The sequence below is a fragment of the Octopus sinensis genome, linkage group LG24, assembly GCF_006345805.1.
Source record: "Octopus sinensis linkage group LG24, ASM634580v1, whole genome shotgun sequence".
Taxonomy (NCBI): Eukaryota; Metazoa; Mollusca; class Cephalopoda; order Octopoda; family Octopodidae; genus Octopus; species Octopus sinensis.
In genome coordinates, this window is record NC_043020.1 from 29,442,187 (window position 1) to 29,450,944 (window position 8,758).

Sequence of the window (8,758 nt, forward strand, 5' to 3'; positions counted from 1 at the left end):
TTGCTCTGACGAAGCCATACGCACACAAGCAAGAACAAGGACGACCAGTCGCTCACACACATACACCAATACACCTACACACACACACACATTCATACATATATGCATGCACACACTCTCTTTCTCTGACACACACACACACTCACATATCCCCACACTCATTCCTTCTTCTACACACCCACCCACAGACGCACCTGCCGATTACCTGTATGCATATATGTATGTGCATACATGTGTAGTGTATACTGTATGCATGTGTATATGTGCATGTGTATATGTGCATGTGAATATTGTGCAAAGATGGTCGGATGTGTTGGGGTTTAAAAGAACACATCCTCAGCATGTTGGTGTAGATTAGTAAAGGAATATTCCAGGTATGAGTTAGAGGAGTATTCCTGTCGATATGAGAAACCAAAGAGACAAACGTGTCGTTGCTATTATGCAAAAGTGTCGTAAGTCCAAAACGTTGCTTTTCCAGAAAACGAAAAAATAGTCTCAACCATTGCATAGCAAAACCGTTGTATTACACTTTGACAATTTCTGATATCTTGGCATCTGAAGCAGCTGGAGATACGACAGTTTAACCAAAAGAACCGGCTATTGCAAGCAAAAATATATATTGGATAAAAGAAAACGCATTTGGTCAAATTTGGACATACGACAGCTTAACATAATAGCAACGATAGGTTCTCTTTTTTTCGGTTTTAACGCTTTCTTTACAATATCTTCTTGTTCTTAATTCCATTTCTCTTTATATTCTTTTAGTGATAATATTGTTTTTTTTTCTATATTTATAATGTTTTGCTTTTTATAGATATTTAATTTAATTAAACGTTATGTAGTTATGTTAATGAATTCGTGGGTGGTAGATTAATTATTGGGTGGTAGACTTGATTATTGAATGGTAAAGTTAATTACTGAGTGGTAAACTTAATTAACGAGCGGTACATTTAATTATTGGGATTAGATTTAAGTGTTAACCGGTAGATTTAAATTATGTGCTTGCTTATATGTACAATTACTGATATTATGATCAATTTATTTTTATATATAGATAAATGAGTGTGTGTGTGTGTGTGTGTGTGTGTGTGTGTGTGCGTGCGTGAGTGTGCGTGTATATATGTATACTTGTATGTATTGTATGTGGTTAGGGTAAATCTCAGGTGTTTGTAATTCCTATTAGCAAATGAAACACGTGTAATGGAGAATAAATAATACGAAAAAATTTCATTTTCCTCTCTTTTATATATATATATATATATATATATATATATTAATGTACGCGTTTCACTCCACGTGTATTACACGCACTACTAATAGTTCCGCGTATATGACAAGTACGTTCATCGGGCGGTCATTATTTTATGAAACCCAGAAGTATAAAATAATCAGCGCCTGACGAACGTACTTGTTATGTACTTGAAACTATCAGCAGCGCGTGTAATACATGAGGAGTGAAACGCATACATTAATATTGGACTCTCATTAGATGGAGGACTCTTCTTCTTGATCATTTTACGCAGATTAATTTACTATATATATATATATATATATATATTAATGTACGCGTTTCACTCCACGTGTATTACACGCACTACTAATAGTTCCGCGTATATGACAAGTACGTTCATCGGGCGGTCATTATTTTATGAAACCCAGAAGTATAAAATAATCAGCGCCTGACGAACGTACTTGTTATGTACTTGAAACTATCAGCAGCGCGTGTAATACATGAGGAGTGAAACGCATACATTAATATTGGACTCTCATTAGATGGAGGACTCTTCTTCTTGATCATTTTACGCAGATTAATTTACTATATATATATATATATAATACAGATAAGGCGACGAAATTGAAATTATTTGTGTGATGATATGGCAATGCACAGTGTAAGAGAACACGTCTTGATGACAACCTGATGAAGTATCACTCTAATATAACCAACAGCAAATGTTGCGTACATTTCCACATGAAATTATTTACGTGCAGCGACGTTAGAAGCGACGTGGTACTGAAACAATTGTAATAAGGAAAGTGTGCTAAATCCCTTTTTTTGCTTTCACAAGTGGATTTCACTCTGCGTAAGACTCACACATTGCTTTCATCAGTCACTTTCCTGGACTTCCTCTACCAAAGGACTTTCAATTCTCCTCGTGGTTTCCGTTTGAGGATTTAGGTAGCCAGGAGTTCGGGTTGAGTGCTACATCGTAAGATATATACATACATACATATATACATACATACTTACAAACATACATCGAGGCATATACATACATGCATTCATATGTATATGTAAATCCACAAAAACACACACTGCTTGTGCACGCACATACACACTCACATTATAAGACACCTACACCTATATACACATATAAACGCACACATCATATCTGGCGTGCATACTCCAGTGAGACAAAAATAGTTTCTTGCTCATGTTCAAAAGGCTTGCTGTGGTTCGGTTTATATATGGAGCTATTGTTCGTGAATTGTGCATTGATCTATCGGAGTAAATGAAAGGTTTTTCAAATATCGGAAAAATTTCTGTTTTCTGTGGGTAAGAAATATATGCGTCCAGAATAGCTGTTAAGGAGTGGTGTTCAGCGAATCGAATTTTGAAGCGTTTGGTTGTAAATAAATTGTAAAGTCTCTTTATTAATAGTATATGATTTGATCAAGGAAAGGCTGGTTGTATTTAATTTATTGGATTTTTTATTGTTTTTCAAATCCCAAATGAATTTAGATAATGAAGTATCATTAATTACATTTTGGTTATGGAACATGTGGATTGTATCAAAATTTTGAGGCTTGCAACATGAGTCCAATATATATCCGAGATATTATTTTCTATCGTTGCGAGGTATACAAAAACTTTAACATTAGTTATTAGGATTGATGTACAAAACTACGTATAGATGGATACAGCTTGTAGTGGTTGAAATGAGCAAGGCTTTGTGCAAAATTGGGTTTAGTTGAAAATGGGACTTCACTATTGTTTGAAAATATTTTATAGAATGATTCAATAAATGACTTCCTCTTTTCCTGACCCTAGAAACGCCAATTTTTTAAAATTTCCATCCATATACGAGTTACTTCTTTTATTCAATTTCTCCGTCGACAGCTAAATACATTCCACATGCACAGAATTTTGGATCTCATTCTTCAACACGCTACGCCAGATATTACTTTACTATATACATTCATATACATACATGCATAAATAAGTTTATACATATACATACACACACACACACACAAACACATACACATGCATACAACCATACATACATACATATATATATATATATATATATATATATATATATATATATACGAGAAAGAAGCAACAAGAATGGATTAGTTTTTAGTACAATTGTTTCATACAAAGACAGGCTTTATTACAAGTTGCAAAAATTGCAGCAGATAAAAGTGTCCCGTACTCATCAGCTAAAATACATATGAGTTCTCTAGACATCTTAGTGGGTGAGATTATACTCATGAAATATTGCAGATAATTCCATTAAAGGCAGATATAGGTTGTAAACAGTTTTCCAAAGTTCCTTAATGATGATGCACAGACTTATCACAGATTTTTAAAAACTTATTAGTTTCGAAGAGAAGATAAATTAATCCATAGTGTAGATTTAAATTTCCAGAGATATGAGGAGGATGATGCACAGACTTATCACAGGTTTTTAAAAACTTATTAGCTTCACAGAAAAGGTGAATATATATATATATATTATATATAATATAATATATATATATATATAATATATATATATTAATATATATATATATATATATATATATATATATAGATATATATATATATATATAATATAATATATATATAATATATATATATATATATATTAAATATGACAAGAGTGTTAGAACACATACATTGCTAGAAATAAGAGCTAAAAAGCCCCAATGCTGTAGTTAAAGCACATAATTGAACCTTTTAGCTTTATTTGTAGTAATGTTGGTGTTCTAACACCCTAATCATATTTAGTGAGAATTATAGTTTTCTGTTTGGTAAATTATTAATTTTATATAGATATGCGAGTGTGTGTGTGTTTGCGTATATATATATATATATATATCATGATTCGAACTCGAAACATTATTACATCCTTTTCCTTTGTATTTCGTATCTTTACTGTCTCTTAATCATAATAGTGTTTACATTTTTAAAAAAACAGTATTTTGAAAATCTAAACGATTTGGTTCCGCAGTTAGTATATATATATATATATATATATATATATATATATATATATATATATATATACTGATGCTGAGCATACACACACACACACACCCATGCACTCAGACACACGCACACTCTACATGTATATGTAGGCGTGTATATTTGTACGCAAGTAATCACGAATCTTTTTGTTTCCATTTGTTTGTAACATATTCTTAACGGATAACAAGGAAAGATATTAGAGAATGGCCCCAGCTTCGAAACTGGATCGAGAGTTCAATTTGCAGGCAGTTTATTTGACTACTTTTTGCGTCAGTGAACTAAGAGGGTTCTATAAAAGAACGATCCTCGCCAAAAATACCGCTGATTGATTGTTCTAAAACATTTCTAATTTGGTTCCGGAACCATAAATATATATTTTAATGAAAGGTCAAGAACCAGTCATTGCATTAATCACTACAGTTTGTTACTCATATCTGGATGGTTTTCATCATTCTTTTATGAACGGATTCTATATCTGTGATCGATAATAAAATACACACAAAAAAATCTATGTGAAATAGCAATATTAAGTAATCGAATCTGCCATGAAATGCCAGTACAATTCTTTGTGGATTATCATGGATTAACTTTTAGCTCAGTAAATAACAAAAAACAACACTTTCGCTATAGTTTGTGTGACGCTAAAATCTTTTTCGTTTCTTCTCTATCTCGAATGAATTTTAGAAATTCCAATATCTTCCAAAAGTATCAATGCAGTTTTCTTAAATTTCTTTTAGGTTTTCAGCCTTTGCCCGGAAAATAACAGGTTATTAAAAGTTCTGTAAAGGTGTGATTCAGGTTTTAATTAAGATGTGTTATTAGATATGGCGTTAGTTATTAAGCTTATTAATAATAATTCGTCCATCTATAACATCATGTTTGTATTAGTTTCCAGAAAATTCACTGGTATTTGGTTTAACGCTAATACTTGGTCCATCGTGTTTATTTAGCGCACTCTTCTCTCTTACAAAACTTCCAGTCAGGATTCCTGTTTGGTCTTGAGCTGTAGATACCAGTTACAATGATTTTGGTACTACCTACTTTTCCATAGGGGCCTTGCAAGTAAGGATACTGTCTTCGTTCAGGACCCAATCATAAAAAAATGTTTAAGTCACGCATATACTGGCAAGTTTTCTTTATCTCTTTCTCAAAGATTAGGAAAAAAAATATGTTTTAAATTTTACTTCTGTTCTAGATTCTTGGATCCAGCCGCGAGAGGTCTGTCACACCGCATTTATTTCAAATACTAGCAGAAAACCACCTGGGAAGAGTGTTTCTACTAGCATTTTTAATGAAAACGATTGAATAGCGGCGGTAGAGAGATAGAGAGAAGGGTGATAGAGAGAAAGAGGTGGTTGAGATAGAGAGATAGAGAGCGCGAGACAGTGTTGCAAAAAATGAAAGCGAATGTAACGGTGGTGGGGGGAGACGAGAAGTATTAAATGGAAGAAATACAAATGACGTTTGTGTGAGAGAAAAGAGATGAGGAGAGAAGAGAGTAAGGCTTTAAAAAACGCTGACTATCTCGCAATGAATAAACTTAGTTGTCTGCTAGAAACACGTAACTGAAATCTACAATAATAAAAGAAAGTTTGAAAATCACATTTTGATAAAAATATATTAAAATTGAAACTTTAAGAATTTTCTAGACAGAATATTAAAGCGAATATAAAACATATTCGCATTCTTTTAGTAACAGCTGTATATTCGTAACTAATGAAGAAGCAGCTTTTCTTATCATATTATAGATATAGGGAATCTAGGAGTTTTCTTTAAATCACATTTCATTAAAGCTATTAAACTATAAGAAATCAATAGTAAGCATTTCTTATACAGTTTCAAATTGTTGGACCGGGCTTTGTAATTCTGGTTGAGAAACGGTTGCTGCAAATCAGTGTGAAAATGGATGAAAATTAAAATAAAAACGAAAACGATTGTGGTTTTCAGCTAATTTTATTGCTGGGAACTTTCAATCAATCTCAGATGTAAGCTGTCCATATTGTCAATGCCGAGTCTTCTTTTATTCATCTCTTCCACCCTTACAATATTATAATACAATACCGAGACGACTATATATATATCAATACTACTGTGGTGACATCGACAGTGACATGTACATACATACATACATACATGACACAAGTCAGGTTGGAAGAAAGATAAAAGAAAAACTGTTTATTAAAATGTTCAAACCTGTTCTGAACGGAAATAACAGCAATAATATAACAACCAGTTAACGATTAGTGGATTTAATAAATATAAACAAGTTACAGAATACCGGGTACGCCTGGCAAACCGTGATGTTTAAGAGCATGCGGAGTGGTCAAAAAGGTATTCTAAAACTTCAGCTGGCTGGAGCATTCTAAGAGGTACGAAAGTTGTCAAAAACTTAACCGTCAATTAAACACATTTGAAATCTGATGATTACCACAAATGTATGAAAGTGCTAATTTTGTTAAAATACTATAATAAAAAACGTGGAAACTAGACTGCTTTAACATTATTCAACTCATATATCATTCTATACACATTCACACAAATTCGAAACAATATATATATATATATATATATTAAAAGACTCCGCCGGTTACGACGACGAGGGTCCCAGCTGATACGATCAACGGAACAGCTTGCTCGTGAAATTAACGTGCAAATGGCTGAGCATTCCACAGACACGTGTACCCTTAACGTAGTTCTCGGGGATAATCAGCGTGACACAGAGAGTGACAAGGCTGACCCTTTGAAATACAAGTACAACTCATTTTTGCCAGCTGAGTGGACTGGAGCAACGTGAAATAAAGTGTCTTGCTCAAGGACACAACGCGTTGCCGGGAATCGAACTCACAACCTTACGATCATGAGCCGAATGCCCTAACCACTAAGCCACGCGCCCTCACATATATATATATATATATGCATCCACACATTCCATATATATGCGAGCGCGCGTGTGTGTGATTCATTCATTGTTGAATGAATCAGTGATAAACGAGGATAGATGTAGTTCAGAAAATTATAACTTAATGAAAATTCATTCAGTTGGTTGTTCGATACGTTATTCATAGCCTTAGTTTCGATTTGTATCGAATTAGTAAGGAGTGTCATAAAAAGAAAGATATCTCTAAGGAAAGTGCGTAATGCATAATTTTGGCCACCAATCCCATCATTATGAGACACCCACTATTTCGATAATCCAGTAGTAAAATTATGAATAGTCATGGTACTATCAGTATGGTATAAATGCTATTTGGGGGAAATGGTGGTTATATGTTAAAAAAATTTGTAAATTGTAGCTGCATAAATATTTGAAATTTTTTTTCAGAGTGAGAGATGAAATTTACTTTTATTTTTATTTGCATGTTACTGATTTTTGTTCGAATAATTTCATATTCATATTTCCCACAATCCTTGTTGGATTACAGCACGGAAATCTACGTTTATATATTTGTATTTTATATTTTGTGGTGGTAATCTTGAGCCAAATGTACTTCAGGTCATTGAACTTGTTAGATAAATGAATTGCTTTTCTTTTTATTTTTGTCTGATGAGATGATCATGGATCACATGTAATATATTGTAATGTCACACATCCATTTATATTTATATTCATGGTGGATCTCACCCATGTATTGTTGAAACGATCGTAACAAAGGAATATATGCAATACCTTAACTTCCATTCTTAGACTAACCATATATATATTTTTTCTTTTTGTCTTTCACGATATTAAATGCCACTTTATCCCTCAAAATCAGCATTTTTACAGCTTCCAGAATACTTCTCTATTGACATTAATTTTACACCAAAATAAGAACATAACACATTTTATAAGATCATAAATTTGAGACTAATTTTAAGCTTTTTGAAGACATTTTTCTCTGCATATTTCATCACGGCCATCTGTTTCTAATATAAACCAATTGTAGAATAACCTAATTCTCATAAAGATAACCTGCTAAAGCCATATTTATATACACCTATATATGCACTTTCATGACTATCTATATTCATCTGCCAATCTGAATGTCATCATCATCCATTATTTCCCTCATCGTCTGCTATATTTTCATTTACAGGATTCATTTCATTTGAAGTAGATTTGAAACTGGAGAATTTTGACTTCGTACATTGCAGCGCAATAATATATGCTAAAAAAACAAAAAAAAAAAAACAAGAGGTTTTGCTTACAATGAATCAATAAGGTCAACTAGATCACATGACGTATTCAGGGAGAATAACTGTGTTGGCCGCAAGCGATTGTTGATCCCCGGAAGTGACTGAGAATAATGTCTTGTCTTCTAGAGATGAATGCGTCTGATTTGTTTTTATTTTATTTCATTTTTTTGTTGTATATATGTTGTTGTTGTTGTTGTTGTGTGTGCTTTGTTTTTTTCCCCTATTTTTTTTAAGAGTTAAAAATCTTGAATTCACCATTAAAACAAAATATAAGAACATCGTTCTACGTGTAAACTAAGTAAGTAACGAGTAGCGATACATAAA

General features: G+C 32.7%; 1 long non-coding RNA gene across 1 annotated transcript in view; it reads left to right on the plus strand.

Moving 5' to 3' along the window:
- The window catches only part of LOC118767753, a 39,559-nt gene extending 31,147 nt beyond the window's left edge, over window positions 1-8,412 (plus strand). Inside the window, exon 3 of the long non-coding RNA XR_005003664.1 lies at window positions 8,335-8,412. This is a non-coding gene — a long non-coding RNA (uncharacterized LOC118767753). The remainder of the gene's footprint in view (window positions 1-8,334) is intronic.
- The last annotated feature ends 346 nt before the right edge of the window (window positions 8,413-8,758 follow it).